Source organism: Camelina sativa, chromosome 4, assembly GCF_030686135.1.
Source record: "Camelina sativa cultivar CO46 ecotype springtype chromosome 4, ASM3068613v1".
NCBI classification, from domain to species: Eukaryota; Viridiplantae; Streptophyta; class Magnoliopsida; order Brassicales; family Brassicaceae; genus Camelina; species Camelina sativa.
This window is the reverse complement of record NC_141883.1, coordinates 21,572,748-21,597,786: the sequence shown is the minus strand read 5'-3', so window position 1 is coordinate 21,597,786 and position 25,039 is coordinate 21,572,748. Positions and strand designations below refer to the sequence as shown.

At 30.4% G+C, this 25,039-nt stretch overlaps 1 pseudogene across 1 annotated transcript; it reads left to right on the top strand.

Moving 5' to 3' along the window:
- Positions 1-2,609: 2,609 nt before the first annotated feature.
- LOC104783989 (UDP-glycosyltransferase 72E1 pseudogene) lies at positions 2,610-4,393 on the top strand (annotated as a pseudogene). The gene has a single exon (XR_015596977.1). The product of XR_015596977.1 is annotated as a UDP-glycosyltransferase 72E1 pseudogene (transcript).
- Positions 4,394-25,039: the final 20,646 nt, after the last annotated feature.

Here is a 25,039-nt window from a genome sequence, read left to right as displayed (position 1 = left end):
AATCAGAAAAAAAGAAAGAAAAAAAAAACGAACGCGGCTGCTATTAACTAATCGACTCCCTCATAGCATTATCTGGTACATTGTTATTTTATACTTCGGCGTAATTATTATTTGTTCCAACTTGCATAACGACGAGAAGCTGATAGTTCTGTCTCAAGGCGGCAATGTTGATGCATTCCAAAGCTGACAATTCTCCAATTATACAAGTCAATTGATGTTGATAGTAACTGAATTATTGTGAGTATGGGGACGCTTGATCGTAAGATAACTATACGTCTGATCTTTAAGAAGCATCGCCCCATATTATATGACGGGCTTTAACTAGTTAGTCTTTGCAATGTATAAACTACTTTCAAATTTTTTTATTAGAAGTTTTCCGAACGGTTTCATCCTTCCACATATATAGTATGTATAAATTGGAAGTCCAATCTGTTCAAACTAAAACTATGATTTATTGATGTGTTTGACATCATATACAATATTAAGAGAAAACTAATTTAAGTTGAATAATTCAGCTTTACAAAACATGTGGATGAGGGCGTGGCATAGTAAAATGTATACAGTATATTTTTAATTGTTTACAACACTGTCGAGCTTTAATTCAAGTTGTGATACATGCATGGCGGCGGTTTTGATATAAATCACTAAGTTACATGCTTCCGTGGTATATTGAAATGTATTTTTTAGTTCTTTAGACAACTTATGTAATTTCGCAAGTCTCGATGTACTGAGATGAGCATATTATTATAGTCTCATAGATTCGATTTTTTGTCCAATGTTTTTGGTCTTTCTAAATATGTCTTTATCTTTTTTTTTTTTTGATGTGTAGGCAAAGTCGTAAACACACAATATACAATGACCAATAAGATTTTGCAATACATCTTTGTTTCTGCTTTTTAGTCTTCTTAAATAACACTAAACTTATAAACACTCAGAATTTAATTTTCTAAATTTTAATCATGTAATTATTGTTTCTAATCGCTAAAAATATCTATACAATGAAGACAAAATTAAAAAAAAAAAAAAATATATATATATATATATATATATAATTCAAAACCAAGGATGGCTTGTTGTATATTATTCTAAATGATAAAAATATTGGTGGATCAATTAAATATTTTTAAAATATTAAGATTACGGGACCTATGATACTACCTGCAGAAAAACAAAAAACATTAATTATTTGAGCAAATTGCAACATGATTTTAGCCAAGTCCAAACGTTACAGTAGTGGCATGATCCAAATATCTATGTCTGTAACACATTCTCGTGACATGATTCAAGAACTTTACAAAAATTCCAACCGATTTTACTATCTATCATTTTTTTGTGTTATAAAATATATATACTCAATTATACATAACTATTTTATTGTATTTATCAGTATATGTTACTCATAATTGCGTATATATCTATAGCTATATAAATAGACATTTATTTGAGAAAACCCAAGTGTTACAATATATTGTGATCAAGCATATATTCACTTCTTAACAAGCACAACACTTCTAAACAAGTACAAGAGAAGCATAAGAAACTTTAAGAATCTAAATGCACTTTCTTTAGGGGTTTCTGAACGAGAGTTTTTGATGGACAGAGAATATAATTCGTTCTCAAATGAGAGATCCATGAGAATAGAATTGGTCTTTTTATTATTGGTTCACAGTTTTTATCGTAAACCATATTTTTCATAGTTTAAAATATTAATTAAATAGTTCATATGTTGTTATTTTATTTTCTTATAAATCATAAAATAAAATGTAGCTATATTGTGCATAAATTTATATTATATTCTAATATTATTTTTGTTGATATTATTATTACTTCAGGTTAATATAAGATATTCATTATTTTTATGTTAGTAAAATAATTTATAATTTAGACATTTTAAAATAAATTTTATTTTAAAAAGTTTATACTTAATTGTGTTTACTTAAGAGATAGAATTTTATGTTTAGTTGTGTTATGTAAGTTTATGATAATATTATTGCTATTAAAAATAAAATATAATTAGTTAATGCGATTAAATATATTGAAATGTAAGTTAATATTATTGCTATTAAAATTTATGATTTTATTATGTTACTTTAAAATAAATATATCTAATTAATTAAGTGCAGTTAAATATATTGAAATGTATCTTGATATATATTTAGCAATTGAATATATTTGAAATGTACTTTGATATGTATTTAAAGAATTATAGAAAATAAAATATAAAACTTTCAATTAAAATATGAATATTATATTGATGAAATACCAATGTAGATAGAACTTTAGGTTTAGTTTCCAAACAAATTTAAACCGAAAATATTAAAACACACATACATGGTATATAGGCAATGATATCGCCTATAGAATCTAGCTTGTGTAATGTATACAAATCTTACCTATTATATTGTGGTCGATGCATCAAACATTTTACTATTGACTGAGTCACTGAGATACAGTTACACCTACATTTGTATAAACAATTAAAGTTATAGATGATGTAAAAAGAAACAACAAAAAATAATAAGGGTTTGGTAAATAAGACCTTTAATATACAAACAAACATTTTATAGAGTTTTGGTTCTATATATTCAACTCACTTGCAACAATGCAACTATCAGAGAGCTACACACAAAATAAAAAAGAAGCTAACGTTCATCGATCGAGAGTTCGAGACTATGAAGACTACGAAGCCACATGCCGCCATGTTCGCTAGCCCAGGAATGGGCCATGTCATCCCGGTGATCGAGCTCGGAAAACGCTTAGCTGGATCTCACGGCTTCCACGTCACGATCTTTGTCCTTGAAGACGACGAAGCCTCCGTTCAATCTCAATTCCTAAACTCACCAGGCTGTGATGCGACGTCTGTTGATGTCATCAACCTCCCAACTCCGGATATCTCCGGTTTAGTCGACCCATCATCCTTTTTTGCGATCAAGCTCTTGGTCATGATGCGTGAGACCATTCCTACCCTTCGATCAAAGATCGCTGAGATGCAGTACAAACCAACGGCTCTGATCGTAGATATGTTTGGCCTGGACGCGTTACCGCTCGGTGGTGAGCTCAACATGTTGACTTATATCTTTGTCCCTTCAAACGCGCGTTTTCTTGCGGTGATTTTGTATTTCCCAACGTTGGACAAAGACATGGAAGAAGACCACATAATCAAGAAGCAACCTATGGTTATGCCTGGATGTGAACCAGTTCGGTTTGAGGATACACTTGAAACATTCCTTGACACGAGCGACCAGCTGTACCGGGAATTTGTTCCATTTGGTTTAGCTTTCTCAACGGCTGATGGTATTATTGTGAATACATGGGATGATATGGAGTCCAAAACTTTGAAATCTCTTCAAGATCCAAACCTCTTGGGTCGGATTGCTCGTGTACCGGTTTATCCAATTGGTCCTTTGTTCAGACCGGTTGATCAATCTAAAACTAACCATCCTGTTTTAGAATGGTTAAACAAACAACCAGATGAGACGGTACTTTACATCTCATTCGGAAGCGGCGGCTCTCTCTCGGCTAAACAGCTAACCGAATTGGCTTGGGGGCTTGAGATGAGTCAGCAACGGTTCGTTTGGGTGGTTCGACCGCCAGTGGACGGTTCAGCCTGTAGCGCATACTTCTCGGTTAATAGTACTGAAATACGAGATGATACCCCGGGTTATTTACCGGAAGGTTTCGTTAGCCGAACCCATGAGAGAGGCCTCGTGGTCTCTTCTTGGGTCCCGCAAGCCGAGATCCTAGCCCACCAAACAGTTGGTGGGTTTCTAACTCATTGCGGCTGGAATTCGATTCTTGAGAGCGTCGTTAGCGGCGTTCCAATGATAGCTTGGCCGCTTTTTGTGGACCAAAAAATGAACGCAACGTTGCTTAACGAGGAGCTTGGCATCGCCATCCGTTCTAAAATACTACCGTCGGAGGGAGTGATTACGAGGGAGGAAATCGAGGCGTTGGTGAGAAAGATCATGGTGGAGGAAGAAGGTTGCGTGATGAGAAAAAAGGTGAAGAAACTGAAAGACACAGCGGTGGAGTCGCTGAGTTGCGACGGTGGAGTGGCGCATGAATCGTTATCGAGAATCACCGAGGAGTGCAAGCATCGTTTGGAGCGTGTAAGCTGCATGGAACGTGCTGCCTAGCTAGGAGGCTAAGGAGCGTTTACCGTTAAAAAGTTTATTTTATATTTTAAGTGCTTGTCGTTTTTACTGTTTTTGGAATCTTGTATTCAGTTTCCGAGTCTTGCCACATGTTTTAACGTGTTCATTTTGTCAACGCCGTTTGCTATTACTAGTGTGACATTGTAAGATTAAATAATGGTATTTAAGTTGTCTTATTAGGCCTTTTTTTTATTAATCTCTAAGTCCTCGTTTATATAATAAATGGTTGTTTAATATGATTAATACTTGGCTGAAAACTTTGATTTTATTTTTTTGGATATGAATCTGATGATGTACAAAATCTTTAGTTCGTTACGATAATGGTAATTGCATTAGTTTATGGGGGTATTAAGATTTCTGAATCAGGTTATCATTACTAATCACCTTTAGGTAACTGTATTATAGTATTACGAAAGATATGATGATACTATATGTCACTGTCCCATGTAGTTGACGACGCATAATTGATCTAAAAGATAACAAAGCAAAAAAGGAGGAGCTCAATTTTGTTTAATACTTCTATTTTTTCATCCACATATAGTATATAACTTATGAATCTCACTATGTGTTGTTTATTAAGGAATCATTGATTTTGTAAGGAAGCTAATGTAATTGGAACTGAGTTAAAGAAAATACAAATATATTTAAAAAAAAAATCCAAAAGCTATGGCCTAAGTCATACAGTTTTAAACACTAAAACAATACAGCCGTAAGACAATATTACAAGAAATATAAACTTGGTAACCGAATCTTCCGCTTGGTTGGCTTCTTTACTCATCATAGAGAGGACAGCTAGCCACGTCCACGGCGGCCAAGATTTCCGCGGCCACGGTTTCCGCGTCCACAATTACCTCTTCCTCGAGCATTAGAGAACTCTTGCACCTCCTTAGCTTTGACGGACGGTTGAACCGGTCTCTCTCGCAGTAGTCTTTGCCCGGAGGTCAAATGATCCATCATTCTGGACTCACTGTCGGACCCATCTGAAGCTTTGGAAGTGAATCCCCATCTGAAAAGGAGGAACCCAAACGGCTGAACCTGTTTTTAGCAAGCAAATTTCCTATCTCACAATCACTTAGAATCTCATTATTCTTTGTGCCTACACCTTCCAAAGCTTTTTCAACTGTGCATATCGCCTCAGTTACATCTTCAACTTCATCATTCTGGTGGCATTTTGCCTCCCTAGAGCTTTGACCTATGACTTGGATTGGGCTAGCCTTAATATCTAAGGCTGTACTTAGTTGGGTTACGGATTTTGCGGTAATAACAACAATTGGTAGCTCCTGTTTATTAGTGTTTGGTGAATCCAAAACTGTGGCAGCAGCTAAACTCTCAACTTGAGTGACGACCTCGTTGGATGCAAGTTTGGTGGGACTTGCATATGGCAAATGTTGTTGCATACAGCGGGAAACCTTATGCCCTAACTGTCCACATAAATATCACATAATCAAGCTTTATTAATCTCTATATGTTCTTTATCAAGTAATATTTTTATATTTTTTTTATCGTTGGGTAATTAGGGAATCTTGAATCTAACTGGAACTGAAATTAACAAGAAGCGAATTACACATTAGCTCGGACGCGACAGTTCTCTACCTCCGTTATTTTCGAAATTATGGGACCGATTTTTTTTTTGTTTTTTTTAACACGAAGTGTGAGCATTTAAAAACGTCGATAGGTTTATGTAAACGTATGGGTATAAAATGTTTACGTGTGTGATGATGTATGTGTGTTACAAATATCTAACCCCGAAAATATCCTATAAATATAATTTAACTCTGCCAAATTACCCACATAATTTATAATGCATTGCCCACCCTAATACATACGTATAGACTGTATAGTATATGTGAATTATTTGAGTATAGATCGTAAATTTATAAAATCTCGTCTTATACACCTATATGTGATTACTGTGTTGGTGTTTGAATATCGCAAACAAAGTCTGGTCCCCAATGAGAGTCAGCCTATACGTTCGAACTAGTTAATCCAGGTGACATGGTAGTGGTTGTAGATTTACTAGAAGTAGATGTGTCGACTCTGACTTGATTTGCGTAGACAAAAAAATAATAATGTAAAATTACAGTAGTTACAATCTCTTAATTCGTAAAGATGATAAGAAACTATAAGCTAACAAACAAAATAAGAACTAGGACTAGCGTTAACTTGTAAACCATATTTCACAGCTTTTGTACACCACCGTCTCTTCTTTTTATTATTGAACCGGCACTTTAGCAAGTGCTCAAGCCCTCACGCTTAGGGAAACTTAAACGAGCTTACGAGGGTGAAAATAATACAATATTGATGGGCAAATCTCGACGTAATCTACCTAATTAGCCCATATTAAGTCTTGTTTCCATTAATTACAACGGTCGAAATTAAAGTGTTAAAATTAGGAGATGAGAAGCTTCCTCCCCAAGTGGTGAGTGTGTGTGACTGTGTTCTGTCTTATGGCCATGCCTAAACCTTAACATATATTGCTTGATTTCGATTTCAATTTTTGTTTTTTTTTTCAAATTCTACAAACGGGGACACTTATTTGCTCTTTTGAGATGGTGGATATTGTGACCTAATCATATAAGCTCGATCGGTAACAAAATCTCATTTGACGGAAACAATTATTTAATGTAGCTCTTTTGAGATGGTGGATGTTTGTACATTTGGCATGGCGTTGTCAACTTATGTGATCATACATATATAGTCACATAGACTGGAACAGAAATATCGTAGGATAGATGGACGGTAAGTTTGTAAATCTTTTCGTCATATGATAAAATGGATTGCTATAATATCGCAACCCCATATGTTTTACTTAGTCTGTTGCGAACGTCATTGGCTGTGAGTACATTTTGTATGTAAACTATAAACAAACCTAGGATACTATGGACCTTGGTTACCTGATTATTTTATCTAATCTCTAATAATAAAAATTGATAGAAGATTATTTTATCAGTCAGTCGCCTTTCTATTTCATCATGAAAATTATTGGCAATGAAAATAAGATTTATTTATAAAACAATATATAAAATTTTAAAGAGAGAATATTAATAAAATATATAGTAAAACCAGCTTTGTTACCATCTTTCTCCTGCTATATACAATACATTGCTGTATACAGCTCATGCACAAAGTTTTTTCCAAAAGAGTTGCACATAGAGTCCACATATATTGTTAAACATATTAAGAAAAAAAGCTACCTAAAGATAAGATTATAAGAAAATCAAGAGATGTGGTGGTGAATGGATCAAAAATTAATTTAAAGATAAGCTTGGTAACGAGACCATTCATACTCATCCGTAAACAGTTACTGTAATAATTAGTATTGATTTTCTTGTTTTTATACTATTAATTGTCAATATACACTGAGACAAATTTTCATTTTTTCCTCTCCTGCATGACCATCCATTTTTAGCCAACATACACGTCGGATCACAACTCGTAAGATTACAGAATCACCCCCACATGTTGTAGTGCTATAAATAAGCCCAAGCATTTCCTCTATCACTCATCAATCATCATCAACACTTCATCTTTCACTAATCATCCTTAGTTCTCTCAATCACTTCCAGCCTTCAAAATGAGCGCTGGACTAATGGCTTTCTCAACCATATAGTAAATAACAAAAGATTGTTCAAGGTACTCAATTGTCAACAAAGGAAGAAGCACACAATCCTTTGTTATACAATGGAGTACCTTTTAACAATCCTTTGCTAAGATTTTATTTCAAAACATCTTTCCTCACTCACTCAAAGGAAGAAGTACCATTCAAAGCGCCTTGTTATGTATTCTTTTTCTTGAAAGATAGCTAAAATTAGAACTCAACATTTATCACTGATGCAAATGATTTTTAGATGATGGATTTTTTTTTTTTTTTTTTTTTTACATAGGGTCAAAGACCGAGCTTTAGGAATATCGCGGAAATGTCTCTATCCTAAGTATATCACTCAAATGTGAGTTCTGACTTTAAGGGGATTACTATTATTTAAGAGTTTAATAGTAAACTAAATCATAAAATGTGAGGGTTAGATGAGTTATTTTTTTTTTTGCCTAAAATACATTTTTTTGATTTATTCGGAAAAAAAATAAAATTAAATTTATCCTCCCCTTAAAAAAAATCTAAATATTTTCAAAAGTCTGTTGAACTAGTTGTGACAAACTTATTTGTGTACGACAAATTTGTTTAGGCACAATGGATTTATTTTTGTATGACAGATTTTTTATGATAGACTTATTTTGGATGACAGACTTTTTAGCTACACTTATGACAAATTTATAATTGATGACAGATTTATTTTTCATGACAGACTTATTTATAAAAGCATCACATATTTTCATAATATATGACGGATTTGTAAAATGTCTGGCAGATTTATTTTCCACAGTTATTTCAGATTTATTTTCTTGATTAAAAGTCTGTTGTAACATGACAGATTTTTCTACAGAAAAATAATTACTAGGTTGACCTCTAGTGATGACAAATTTGTTTTAAGTTACGACAGTTTTTTTTAATTTAACCAAAAATTTGTCGTTTGATAATATTTTTAAAAAATTGCTAAAATGACCTATGTGAATATCATATGTTATGGCAGTATTTTTTACTCTATGACAGTTTTTTTTTAATTGCTTCAAAAAATCTGGTGTTTGATAATAGATTTATTAGATGTAAAATGTAAATATAGTGACAATAGATTTGTTTTAAGTTATATTTTTTCAGTCATATTTTTATTAATTATATTTTTTATAAATCATACTATGAATCATATTTTTAAACTCATATATTTAAAGCAAATTTTATACATTTTAATTTTCCTAAATCATATTTAAAAAATTAACATCATATTTTTATATATTATATGATATTTTCATAAATCTTATTTTAATACTTCTTATATACATTATTTTTTAGTTATAATTTCATACATTATATTTTAAATAAAACTTATTTAAACTATATATCTTAAACTTCATATTTTGTAATTTTTTTGAATATTATTTTTATACATTATATTTTAAATCAAAATACTAAATGCTTTATTGTATTTTCGTTTTTGAATAATATATTTATAAACAATTTTTTGAATATTACTTTTATACATTATATTTTAAATCATACTTTATTTTTAAAAATTATATTAAAAAAATAAACATCATATTTTTTAATCATTTTATATTTTTCATTAATCTTATTTTTAAATCAAAATATTTAATGTTATATTTTATTTTCGTTCTTTTTAAAAAAATACAAATTTTTTGGTGTTTTTAGTCTATTTTTTAATCATTTTATATTTTTTATTAATCATATTTTTAAATCAAAATATTAAATGCTATATTGTATTTTCGTTTTTAAAAAAAAAATCTGGATTTTTAGTCTTTTTATCTAAAAATTGTGTCATTCTAGTTATTGGATAGGATAGAGTGTTAATCTAGCAATTAATTGTCAAATTTGTGTTAAACTAGTATATTTTCACTTATCTTAAACTTGAAACCAATATTAAGTAGTAGATCGTTTGATGGTGTTTTAGTGTCGGTGGAAAGTAAAAAAAAAAAAAAAAAAAGCCTAATTGTGAGACAATCATTATGTAGTTTTAGAAAATGAAGTCACAACCCGAAAAGTTTAAAAGAAATTATACCCATTTTGTCCCAAAACAAGTTTAAAACGAGAAAACAGGCTAAAACCGAGAAAATATTAATTTGAAGCAGTAAACAGCTTTGTTTGTGTTTATTGGGTCAAAATGTGTGACAATCCAATGTATTTGACTTATTGTAAGAGTTCAGAATGAATTTGGAGTGTTTAGACACCACTTATACCCATTTTGTCCCGAAACAGGCTAAAACCGAGAAAACATTGATTCGAAGCAGTAAATAGCTTGATTACTGTATCTAGGGTCAGAATGTGTGACAATCCAATATATTTGACTAATTGTAAGAGTTCAGGATGAATTTGGAGTGTTTAGACAACACTTAAACCCGTTTTATCCCAAAACAAGCTTAAACCGAGAAAACAGGCTAAAACCAAGAGAAAACATTTATTCGAAGCAGTAAAAAGCTTTGTTACTCTTTCTAGGGTCAAAATATGTAACAATCTAATGCATTTGACTAATTATAAGAGTTCGGGTTGAATTTGGAGTGGTTAGACAATACTTATACCCATTTTGTCCCAAAACAGGCTTAAAACGAGAAAACAGGCTAAAACCGAGAAAAAAATAATTTGAAGCAGTAAACAGCTTTGTTTGTGTTTCTTGGGTCAAAATGTGTGACAATCCAATGTATTTGACTTATTGTAAGAGTTCAGAATGAATTTGGAGTGTTTAGACACCACTTATACCTATTTTGTTCCAATGGGTCAAAATGTGTGACAATCCAGCTTTGTTTGTGTTTCTTGGGCTGTGAAAATTAAGTTTTTTTCTTACCATATTTCCTTGAACTCCAAATCCTTTTTTTTTTTCCATGAACTCGTAACTCTTAAGTATTATCTATTGGAACAAAAAAAAACACTTCCGCTTTATAATCTACAGAAATTTAGTAAAATATATTTTTTTCAATTTTAAATAAGTTTAGTTTGCGTATAGGGTCAACATATATATAGTAACAGCTAAATAAAAAGGGAAGAAATATGGACATATATATGCAAAAAAAATACTTAAAAGATAAGAATTATATGAAAATCATGACATTTGGTGATAAACAAATGGAGAAATTTAAATTACAAAAAGAGAAGAGAAAAGAATCTTTTAAGTTATAGGTTTCATTTTTCCTTCTTTCCCCTTCCAAGTTTGAATTATCAATTATGACATCACATAAAAATATTCCATTTTTGGTGTAGTAAAGACTAATACAAATTACATGAGTATCCATCCCCTGAACTCTACTCTATGTAACTCAAGCACTTCTCTTTCACTCTCATCTTCCTCAATCTCTCTCTAGTCTTGATAAGATTTTATTTTATTTTGTTATAAAATTATGGGAAACAATAAGAAATTTGGTGAATTTTCCGTTTTTTCTAGTTTTATAATATTGATTTCAGAGTTTATTTTATTAATTCTTTAATAATTGAAACAACTGTTTTTCTCAGACAGTAACTATAAATGAATTTTTAGTCAAAATGACATGAGGCAACCTAAGGACCAATTATATACATGTTGCACAATTTTGAGTGAATTAATTAATGTGATGTTGCATAAAAATCATTAGTGGAATCATCTTAATTAACAAAGCCCGAAGAATGGATTTTTTCTTTCTTTCTAATCACTACTTATAGTAATGAGGAATCAGTCATGGCTTTTAATAAATGTATAGTTTGTTGGAGCTTGCATAGAGCTACAATTGATAATAGTTACCGAACTCATTGAAGGCGGCAGTCTTCATAAGTTCATATTGAACTCTCGTTCGAATAATCCTCATATTCTAAAGAAGGCACTAAGCTTTGCTTTGGATATTTCTCGAGCCATGGAGTTTTTGCACTCAAATGGCATCATTCACCATGATCTAAATCCAAGTAAATATGTTCCATTTTACACATGATCATGTATTGTAGAATAACGAAACGAATTTAACCAATTGGTCTCTATGTTTGTATAGGGAATGTGTTGGTAACAAGTGATATGGTAAAGTTGGCTGATTTTGGACTTGCAAGAGAATATACTATAGGTGGCATGACTTGTGAGGCTGGCACTTACAGATGGATGGCTCCTGCGGTAATGAACTGATTCTTTCGAGACCTAAATCTTCTTTCTGAAACATATCAATTCATAATTTTATGTTTCATATCCACAGGTATGTAGCCGCGAGCCACTCAAAATTTGAGAGAAGAAGCATTATGACCACAAAGTCGATGTCTACAGCTTTGCACTAATTTTTTGGGCGTTGCTCACTAATCAAACACCATTCAATGAGATGAATAGGACTTCGTCTATTCTCTATTTTGTGAAACATGTAATTTATTAAATGATACAAATTAATACTTTTAACTTATAATTGGAAAGGAGTTAAAAATGATGGATCTTCTTAATTTTCTTCTAGGGCAAGAGACCAAGCCTCAAGAATATTACAGATTAAAGTGATGAGTAGGATACTTTCTTTCTCCAAGACGTTCTTTTCATCGAAGGGGTGAATTGCACTTTTTTTATGTATTTCCTATAAAGATGAAGAGAATTTTTAACTTCTTTCGTTTGCAAAACCCAGAGAAAGTTGGTACACTAATTAAGAAAATTACAAAACTGAATATTTTATCATTTTCCTGTTTTGTCTTCTTCTTTGGAGTTTTCGTTATTTTGTTATTGTTGCTGTTCTTCTTGTAACCAAAAAAAAAGTAATGCATTCCCATTCTTGTTTTTCATGGAAAATTCAACTATTTATTTTACAACAAAAAAATATATGTTGTGGTTTTAGTAAAAGTTAACATTTCAAATTTGAATAATAGTTATAGTAATTTTTTGATAAGTGAACCATTAGTGAAATGAAAACTATCAATTTATATTGAGAATTGTCTCTTCATGGAGTATAATCTCTCTTTTTCTCTCCAATTTTTTATTTCTAATTATTATTTTAACTAGGTACTGAGCCCCCACGATATCGCGGGGAACTTAGTTTAAATTTTAATAAAACATTTATAACAAAATTTCTTTAATATATATATTTATTAAGTTATTTAATAATAAATTCAAAAATACAATTTTAAAATATATTTCTTAGATATTAATTGAGAAATTTTTTAAAAAAATAACTTTATTTTTTACATGTGATTAACAGAAATTTCATGTTGACGTATCGTAAATTTTTAAGTCCATTTAATTAGTGGGTTACACTAGAAAATTTACAAATTTTGCCATTAGTAATTTACACATATTTCACTCAATTATTTTAAGAAACATTACAATTAAAATATGCAAATAAGGATACAAATCTTTACAATTAAATAAATAATGATTAATGCTATAAACATATGATAGATGGTTGCATTTTTTAAATAATATTTAATATAATTAAATCCAAATATTTTATTTTGTTCTATTTTTTATTTCAATATTATATATACAATTATTAGTTGCCTTCAATTATACATTTGAACATATTTATATCCTTATGTTTATTCTCACATAATTATATAGTTAAATATGTTTATATCTGTAAATGTTAATATGCTGGTATATGATATCTCCATATAAAGTGTTAATTTAAAAGAAATGTAAAATTATTTATTTTCTAAATTTCATATGAAAGACCCGTGATTCAACATCAGGTCTAGCATTTCGTGACGAATCACTAGTCTAAATTTTTTCCGCATCTATCTAATACACACGAACGTGAATGTATAAGGTACATGTAATATTCTCTCATTTATATAAATTATCTTTATCCTTTTTCAATTAAAGTACTTTTATATCGTATGTCTCCAAAAAATCCAATTTCACCGTATGAAAATAATAATGAATATTGAAAACTCAAATAAAGTTTATGTCTACTCCAAATTCGTTGTAAACTTCCAACTAAACAGTATCCACATTGCATTACAGTATCCACATTGCATTAAAACATTTTCTGGATTTTTTTAGATGATCGACCTTTTTTTTCCTAATTAAAAAAAATATAAACTAATTATGTATTATATCGTGGGACTCAATAGTATAGCGATGAATTATATTTATATTCTTACATCCGTTTTTTACTTGTTGGAATGTTTACATTTGATATTGTATGAACTTGACAATCTGAAAATTGTTAAAAGTAATTAATTTTGTTACAGATTTTTTTAACTTTTTAAAAATAGTATATGAAAAACAATAACTACTAACCAGTAATGATTGCTGATTATTTAGAACTACTTCCCACTTCCATTTTATAATCCAATATATAACATTTATTTTATTTATTTTGTAATTTTTATTTAAAGTGTTATGTATATGATTGTTTTATTTGTTTAAATTTTTTTCTTTTTGCTCAAACACTATGCCATGAAATCATATGTTGAATATAACTTTTGAAAATAACATCTATTTTGTAAGATCTATTATAGTAGATCTAGATTTTGACCTGCGGTACAATGCAGTTTAGGTTATTTGATAAAAATATTAATTTCTGTTTGTTAATTTTATTTAATTTGTTTAATTTTTCAAATTATATATTATATTTTAATTGTTAATTATATGACTTAACCTACACTATACCACATATTAATTATTTTTTTACAGTATTAATTCATCGATTTAATTAGATACGACTATTAATCTAATATTCATATTGTTAACAAAATAATGAGATGATATTTTATACATGTAGCACAGAATTAATGAAAATTTAAGTTTCTGTTAATATCTACTCAAACATGTCTAGCCATATAACCCGTCATGTGATATTTTAATTCGTTGTACACCGCAGAAAAAACTTCATGAAAATCTAAATAAATTTTTAGAATTTAAAATATTTTAATAAAGTTTCTTTTTTTAGAAATTGAACTACTTATAATATTTGAACTTCTTATAAAGTTTAAATATTATTAATATCTTAAACAGTTATAAAAAATAAATGTTTTAATAATTGAAATATTAATAATCTTTAAAGTTTTTAAAAATTTTACAAAATAATGAGATGATATTTTACCCGTGTGGCACCGAATTAATGACATTTTAATTTTCTATTAATACCAACTCAAACATGGCATGCCATGTAACCCTCCATGTGATATTTTTATTCGTATATATTATTAAAATTTAAAATGTTTGAATAAATTTTTTTATTTTAGAAATTGAAATACTTATATTATTTGAACTTCTTATAAAGTTTAAATATTATTCATATCTTAAACATTTTATAAAAAGATAAATGTTTTAATAATTAAAATATTTTTTATATCTTTAATTTTTTTTAAAATTTATACATTTGAATTTTTAAAGTTATTAAAAGTTGAAATTCTTTAAAATAAAGAACCATAATAAAATGCATAAATTTTTTAATTTCAATGTCTGATAAATCAAGGTTTCTACTCATTTGTATTCAGAATCATTTTGGTATTTTTTTATTAATATGACGTTGAATCTTTGCCTAGTTTTCTTAGGTGATGTTGGGCATTTTGTATTCATCAGTTGAGCAATATATGTCTGTTTAAAAAAATTTTAATTACATCATATGCAGAAAAAAAATCATAAATTTTATTAACTACAAAAATTAAAATAACTAAAATATAAGATAAAATAAATGTGAAAGAAGAATAACATATTTTTGGTTTAATTAGGTTTAGAGATTTCCTTATCTTTTAAATGTTACCTATAATTGATTTATATATTATTATAATTAACTAAATCCATATTATCCTTACTTACCAAAAATCAGACTAACCCGTATATTATGATACAACTATTTCACAAGTTTATAACCAAATAATCATAAATATATATATTATATAGTCTACAAAAAAATGTCATGTACTTTCGTTTTATTATATAGAGGATTAATTATTTTTTTTATCTGTTACAAACAATAATTTATCATGTTGTCAGTCGAAAGCTTATCAAAGAAAATAACATAACACATTGTAAAAAAAAAAATTCTTGCTAACGTAATGACTGAAATATAAGTATATAACAAGTTTCGATCGACCGGCTAAATATGTAAATGTTAATGGTTACAAATTTAAATATACACAGGATAATTAATTGTTAATCAATTCCCTTGAATTACTTAAAAATTACTTAAAAGTAATTTAAATTCTATTAGTAATGCAATAAAAATAGCATTCTATTAATAATGCAAAAGTAATTTTAGTTAAATTATGTTTACCTTTTTGATTACAAACTATTGATTCCAAAGGTTCGATACTATTAACAGCTAATGTTAAATCATTTGAAATTATGTTGGAAGATTCCTCTCTAATACATTTATCAGGAAAATTGTATGCTTCAGTAATAGAACGTTTAGTCATTTTAATTTTTTTTAAATAAATTGACAGTTTTAAATCGCTAATCTATTTATAGTTAATAAAAAAAACTAATAATGAACAGTCATCAATATGAACAGTTGTATTTAACCAACGTGACTATTGAATGTCAGTTAAATTAATGCAGTGACCGAAATCGAACATTTATCATAAACCATATAGTTTTAATAAAAACATGCACGCTATGATTATAAACTATTTAACATTATGATAGTATATGTTATGATCTAGTATACTAAACGGTGTAACTATTCGTAACACCTGTTCACACTTCACAGTTACCATGAAGAGTCAGTGTTATATATGTTTAATAGTTTAAACTCAAATTTTATTTGTTCAAACAAAAAAATGATTACTTCGTTTTTTAAGATTAATCGTCATATATTAATAGCTGTAACTCTACCTCTTCTCATTTTAAAATTCTTCTGCAAACAAACAAAAACACTAAATTCTTTAAAAACAAATTTCTCTGATGGTAGAAGTAATTATTATATTATTTTTTTATATTTATACTTTTAACAGACTCTATATAACAATATCGATCTAGATAATATAAAGCAAACACCACATAACATATGTTTCAAATGCGATTTACAAAGATAACTCAAAACGACAACACGGACAATTGTTACTTGTTTATAACCACCTAACAATACATTCAGAATGAAATACATGACCACAAGGCAGTTCTAAAAGATTTTGTTAGTAAACTAATGGCGCACATCATACGGTCTTTTTCCATATTGGTTTGTTCTGCTATGTTTACTCTCCCTAAAGAATCAACTGATTCTTGAGTAGCAGGCTTAGGCATAACATTCCATTTATCAATAGAACTCAGACTCGCTTGTTGCTCCCAAATGTTATCATAGATAGATAAATCTCGACAAAAGTTCACTGTTAACGATATCGTGATGATGCTTGACTGTGAGTAATCAATAGGCCATGTTACGCCATTAACAATTTCTGTAAGAGTTGAGAAAACTTTATTTGTTGTTCCAACTCCTTCCTCTACCAACATGTGAAACAAAGCTTTGTTTATCTTCTGTTAAATAATCTGAGATGAATTCAGATGTTTTAAAATAAAATGACTTCAATGTTTCCATCGATTCCATGATGTCAGTAAACTTGGCATGTATGATAAGTGAACCGCCGATCAAATCATTGACTGGCTGGTCAACGCTGGCGCTTAACAAAATAAAGTCTATAAACATAAAAAACAATATCAAAACAAACCCGTGATAATACAGAAAAAATCCTTCCTTGAGAAGTTTAAGAAAAGATGGTCGAAATAGTGGTTCCATCAACCATATCAGCCTTCTCTATAAACATACAAATCAATATCAAAACGTACCCCTGATAATATAGTAAAAACCTTCTTTGAAAATTTTAAGAAAACATGGTCGAAAAAACGATGCAAACATCATAAAATCCCTTTTAAAAATGGGTATTAGAAAATAGATAAATAAATAAACGAATACAAAAAATTAGAGTAATTAGACAATTAAACTAAATACAATCTTATATAGTATTAAATTTTTATGAAATAAGAGTATGCAAAAATCTCAAAAATAGTTTTCTTTAAAAAGACTATTTGCTATCACCAATATTTGAATAAAAGTCCATCAATGAATCTAATTTATTAAGTTTTCAAATAATAAATGCTAGATAATATTTTAGAAAACTGTAAAAAAAAAAAAAATTTATATTATTTTGTGTCATGACAAAAAAAAATCAGTTCAAATAGACAAATATATATAGATTTCAAAAGATACAAATATTCGAATAAACACAACTCTACAATGAATAATTACAACTTAAAAAAACAACTGTTACAGTGAACAATCACAAGTTTTCGTAAAACACACAATTTAATTTTTCTACATATTATTTTTGGAAAATTATCCAAAATATACGATTGAAAAAACACAATTGTTGGTCGCATTTATTCGATTTATTATTATTATATAGATTAGACATCTCTAGGTGATATGGGAAACAAATAAATGTATATATTTGAACGAGTACCTCAAACAACCTGTCTAATCTTCTTTTAGATAATTTTTTTTGTCCTATTTTTTTTGTTTTTGGTCAACCTTGCTCTAAGTTTGAATCACTTTATTTAACTTTGAAAATAAATTTCAAATTATTTTGGTGGAACCAATGGAAAAATAAAAGCGCCTTTTATACATTTATTCTTAATCTTGCTATCTATTTAATTTTGATAGAATAACTATATTCGCTTTCTAGGTAAGATCTAATCTATATATACCAGATTATCTCAACTCTAATAATTTTTACTGATTCTTCTCATGGTAAACCTTCTATTGATAACAAAAATTTGCAGGATAAAGGATAGTTGTATCTTCCTATTGATAACGAAAATTTGTCGTCTCACTATTACGTATTTACGATTTGGGTTAGCGGCTTTCAGTTTTGTATTTAGGGTTTAAATTTAATAGATTTAAATTTACATGTTTTTGTATAGATGTCAACTTTGAAAATTACGGTGTATTTATTTTGGTTGAACCATCATGAAATTTAAAAAAAAAACTCTAACCATTATATATATCCATTTCTAAAATAACAATCTATTTAATTTTGGTAGATAAAACATGTTCATTGCCTGTCCAAATATTTGGATATGTATAAGATATACTAATTGTGCAGGTAAGTTATAATCTATTCGAAAAGGCTGTAGCAATTTTAGCAAAGATTTAATGTTTTCTTGTATATATAACCTTGATGACCAAATTCTGCATGATAATGGATATTTGCGATTCCTAATTGCATTTTCGATGTATCACTATTACTTATTTATGATTAGGGTCTAGGGTTAGGCTTTATATTTCTTATTTACGGTTTAACTTTTAATACTACTAAATTTACGTAATTTTAGAATTATTGTTCATGTTTTTAGTATAGATGTGAATTTTGAAATGATGGTTTATTATAGTGTATATAGAGATGTTTTATTTTGAATATGGGATAGCTTGTGTTTCCCTTAGTATTAAAGGTATCCTTTGTATCACTTGAATGAAGATATTTTCTCAAATTTGGTTCTCTCCGGATCAGTTAAAGTGTATTTATTTTGGTTGAACTGTCTTGAAATTAAAACTTCCATATTTTCTATATATCCCATTTCCTAAAATAGTAATCTATTTAATTTTGGTCGACCAAAAGCGTTCATTGTAGATCCAAATATTTGAGTTAATATAAGTACTTTGTAGGTAAAATCTAATCTATTTAAGAAGGTTATCGCGATTGTAGAAAGTTCTAATGATTTTTCTTGTATATTAACCTTCCATTGATGATGTCTCACTATTATGAAATTACGTTTATGATTTAAATTTGTATTTAGGGAAAAAAAGAAGAAAAAGAAGAAGAATAAGAAAGTGATGAGTAGGATACTTCCTTTCTTCAAGACGTTCTTTACATCGAATGGGTGAAATGCACTTTTTGTGTGTTTTCCATAAATATGAAGAGATTTTTTAGCTTCTTTTGTTGCAAAACCTAGAGAAAGTTGGTAGGCTAATTAAAAAAATGACAAGACTGAATATTTTGTCATATGTTTGTTTTGTTAGCGTTTTTACAACTTTTGCAACATTTATTTAAAAGAAGAGCAAAAACAGAGGAGGTTGTTTAAAAAACATGGTTAGAATCTTGATGCAAGCCTGAGGTGCAGTCTTTCAGCATACTGCACATCACCACCAAGGTTGATTGCTAGCAATTGGTTCCGAACTTGTCTGTCAATCCTTTTTATAAGCTGTGCATGTGCGTTTAGAGTAGTCCCATGAAGATGATCATTCTGCTCCTTCCAATGGGTGTGGACTGTAATTTGTGGTATATATCGAGCAAGAAACCTTGCTACCCGATTTGTCCAATGAGTAGAGACACAGTCAATAATTTCTTGCCAACCTGTGGAGTATTGTGTTGTGTAGATGTGCGAAGAGAGATCTTTCCAAATGCCAGTTGAAAAATCACAGGAGAAAAAAAAAAGATGATCTCTCGTTTCAATAGCGATATTGCAGAGCAAACAAGTGGCATCAGCTCCCCTATTCCTATCTTCAATGGAAAGACGGTTTTGGACGGCTAACCAGACACAAAAAGAGTATTTCGGGGTGGCATATGTGAACCACACACCACTGCTCCAGGGGACTGCAGTAGAAGGTAGTGATTCTAATATTGTTCCATGTATCTCTCGTGGAAAACTGTGGGCGAAACTCATCGTTCTTCCCCCTCCACAGAACCGTGTCTGCTTCTGGCTTTCTATGCTGATTATCTCAACTGTAATAAGTTTTCATGATTTTTCTCATGCTAAACCTTCCATTGATAACAAAATTTTGCAGGATAAAGGATAGTTGCATCTTCTTATTTGTATTTTGGATGTCTCACTATTAAGTATTTACATAAGTCTAGAATTACACGTTTTGTATAGATGTCAACTTTGAAAATTACGGTGTACTTATTTCGGTAGAACCGTAAAAAAACTCTATCTTTTATATATATTCATTCCTAAAATAACTATCTATTTAATTTTGGTAGATAAAATGTGTTCATCGCCTATCAAAATATTTGGATATGTCATATGTATAATATATGTAAACTTTGTAGCAAAGATTTAGGGTTGTATTCAACTTGACATTTTAAGTGATTTGTGTGAAATTTACAAATTTTATGTTATTCAATATGGATTTTAAAAAGTCTATTAAAATCCACTGTTATTGAACTGATGATTTAAAAATCTACTTTAAAATCCATTAAAATTCACTGTTATTGAACTGATGATTTAAAAATCTACTTTAAAATCCACTGTTATTCAAAACAGTTTTGTGGATTAGGATTTTAATAACTTTTAGGATTTTGGAGGATTCTGGAGGATTTGTTTAGTTAAAAATATAGAAATCCAAATCTTATGGTTTTAGGTGGGATTTGAAATAATTTTACAGAAAATCATATGAACTTCTCTAAAATCTATCAAAATTCTAAATTTCCTAAATCTCATCAAATTCTCCAAAATCATGGTTTGAATACACCCCCTTTAATGATTTTCTTGTATATATAACCTTCCATTGATGACAAAATTCTGAAGAAAAATTTAGATTCGCATCTTTTTATGATGTCACACTATTACTTACAATTAGGGTTTAGGGTTAGGCTTTATATTTCTTAATTAATGTTTAAATTTTAATACTTCTAAATTTACGTAATTTTAATTAGAGTTACAACAAGTTTTTTTATATATATACAGGTCCGACTTAAAGCTAGGGCGAGAGGGGCGGTGGCCATGGGACAAAAAGAAAATTTTCTTCAGAAAAGCTTAAGCATTTGGGGTCCAAAAAAAGGAAATAAAATTTATATATTGAAAAAGGTCCAAAAAAAACTATACGCCTAGGGACAAAAATTTTTTTGAGACAAGACTGTATATATGTCAATTTTGAAAATCACGGTGTATTAGAGTGTATATAGAGTTGGTTTAGTTGCGGTTATCTATCTTTTGTATAGTTTGGTTTTCCCTTAGTATTTAAGCTTTCTCTTGTACTGAATGAAGATAGTTTTTCAAATTTGTTTCTCTCCTGATCAATTTGAGTGTATTTATTTTAGTTGAACTGTCTTGAGATTAAAATTCCCATCTTTTCTACATATCATATTTCCTAAAATAGTAATTTTTTTTTGACAATAAAGTACTAGATCAGCTCAAACGAGCCAATTGGAAGGAAAATTGTTTACATAGGTAATTAAATGCGAAGCAACACGAGCACGACATGCCAACTTGTCCGCTTTACCATTTTGCGATCGGGGGACTAAGACTAAAGAAAAGGAGAGAAATTCATCCTTATCAACTTCAATCTCATCCAAATAAGTCTTGAATTCAGACCACTCGGAGGGTGAAGACACCATCTTCACCAAGTCGGAACAGTCGGTAAGGAATACGACATTCGGATTATCTGTACCAATCATACACCGCATTGTCTAGACTATAGCTTCTACCTCTGCGTGAAGGAGGAAAGACTGTGTCGGAGATTAGCTGCACCCATAGTGGAGGGCTCCCCCATAGGAGAAATACAGTACCATCCTCGACCAACATATTAGTCTGTTGCCTTCCAAGACCCATCCACAAAACATCGATATCTTGTTACATATCTATCCACTACCAAATTATTGTTGCCCCTAAAACCAGGTCGGGACCCAACTTGTGGAAGTTCCCCCAAAGTATCATCCTGTGCCGAGGACCAAACCTTTGATTCCTCCTCTGCTAAGCGTAGAATTGCTAGTGGATTAGAATCCAGATTACTAAAAAAATTATCATTCTGAGCCTTCCAAATATACCATAGAATCCATAGATAGATATTCGCCGAAGAAATCTTATGGAATCTCCAAAACAAAGAATCCATGTTTGCATAGATAGACTCCAAGGGAAAACACCCCGGAGTTGTCGGAAAAGGGGATAAAGCTCAAACCTGTCTCGCCGGAGCACACTCAAACAGAACATGATTGATTGTCTCTTCCGAACAGCCACAAAACGCACACTTGATATCACAGCATATTCCACGTTTCCGAAGATTACTTATTGTTGCTACGCAACCAGTGATTGCCTGCCATAAGAAATGCTGAATTTTTGGAGGGCACTAGAATTGCCAAACAAAGGCTTGTAATCGAGTTATATTTGGGCCAAAAGCTTTCAGAGCAGAGGGAGAAACTTGATGTTGCTGTGAAGCATTATACCCAGATTTAACCGTATAGAGACCAGTTTTTGTCAAATACCAATCAAGCCTATCTGGTGAGTTTGGACTACCCAAAGGTAAAGCAAGAATGATGGCAACATCCTCCAGCGCAAAAGTTGCCGAAAGCAAAACCAAATTCCAGGAATTTGAGGTCATGTCAACGAAGATTTTAACTCGAAGCGCATGATCGAAAGACGATCCCGAACGCAATGCTGGTCTTGGGAGTTGAGCAGGGATCTAGGGATCAGACCATACTGAGATGGAATCACTAGATCTTACCTGTTTAATAAGTCTTTTGTTTACCAGAGAGCTAGCAGACACCATACTTCTCCATCCATAAGATTTAATTGGATCCAACAGATAAGAATACCTATAATAGAGGTTTAAAAACCCTAGCAAATAGTGAATCCGAGACTGTAATCAATCTCCAAAGCTGATCTCCAAAGCTGTTTAGCCAACAAAGCAGTGTAACAGTCATCCAAACATCGAAAACCCAATCCTCCATCGAGCTTACTAACACACAACTTGTAAGTCTTAAGATAAACAAAGGTAACTAGTAGAGTATGGAGAGATTGTGAGGTAGTGTAGAATAGTACAGAGAGTAGAACAAAGTAAAACAGAGTAGAATAGAGTAAACTAATTGTAGAGTGTAATGGAGAAAGAGATAATCTCTTTTCTTGCTTGATTTAGTTCCCAGGTACAAGCTAAATATAGACAATTACAAAGAGGATATTCTATACAAGATGCAATGCACAATTACTCATAGTGAAAGTGACATCTCCTTAAGTATGTGATCTTGGTTTGACTTTAGCTCCCACTTGCACACACACTCGCCAATGACTCCTTAGGAAGGATATAGATATCTTGTGATCGTTGGAGACTTGTCTTCATGGATCGGACTCGTTATGCCTCCAAACCGTATGGATGGCCCACCTTGGTGGTTGTACGGACGTACAGACATTACTGTAAATCTTCATACAACTTATCCCAAGCGACCCAATGTAGACCTTGCGATTCCCATATTAGCTCAACCAAAAGTTAGATATCGCAATAGTAAGCTTTCGTGTGACCGTTTTCGGTAGAGGAAAGCAAGACATGACAAAAGTAGGCACAGCTGTAGCCACCGACTCAATCATCACTATATATTGTTTGTTGTTAAGGAATCTTTGATTTTGTAAGGAAGCTTATGTAATTGGAACTGAGTTAAAGATCACAATATCCAACTTTACTAATATCTCTATATTCCCTGTTCTTAATCAAGGAATCTTTTGAATTTTTTAATATGGTTAGGTAATTAGGGAATCTTAAAACTAATTGGAACTGATATTAACACAGTAGCTCGGAACGCGACAAGTTCTCTACCTCAGTTGTTTTCGTAACTATGGGACGGATTATTTTTATTTTTGTATCACGAAGTGTGAGCATTTCAAAACGTCGATAGGTTTATGTAGTAAACGTATGGGTATCAAATATATAACCATTGATGATGTGTGTTACAGTTCTTATTTCCGTCGTCAGTGTGTGTTACAAATATTCAACCCCAAAAGTTATCCTTTAAATATAACTTAACTCTGCCAAAGTACCCACTTTGTTTATTGTCCACTCCACCGAATATATACGTATAGTATATGCATGTGAATTATTTGAATATATATATATATATATATATCGTAAATTTTAATCTTCTCGTCTTATATACCTACATAGGTAATTGACTTAGTGTGTGTGAATATCGCAAACAAAGTCTGGTCCCCAATGAGATTCAGCCTATAGTTTGTTCGAACTAGTTAATCCAGTTGACATGGTAATGATTGTAGATTTACTACAAGTACTGGATGTGTCGACTTTGATTTGATTTGCGTAGAGAAAAAATAATGTAAAAATACAGTCGTTACAACTTACACTCTCCTAATTTCGTAAAGATGATAAGAAATTATAATCTAACAAACGAAATGAGAAGTAGGACTAGCATTAACTTGCAAAACATAATTTCACAGACAGCTTATATATTGTAAAACACCACCGTCTCTTTTTTTATTTATTGAGCCGGCACTTCAGCAAATGCTCAAGCCCTCACGCTTAGGAAACTTAAACATGCTTACGAAAGTGAAAATAATACAATATTGATGGGCTTTTAAATCTCAACGATATCTAACTAATAATAAGCCCATATTGAGTCCTGTTTCCATTACAACGGTCGAAATTAAAGTGTTAAAACTAGAAGATAAGAAGCTTCC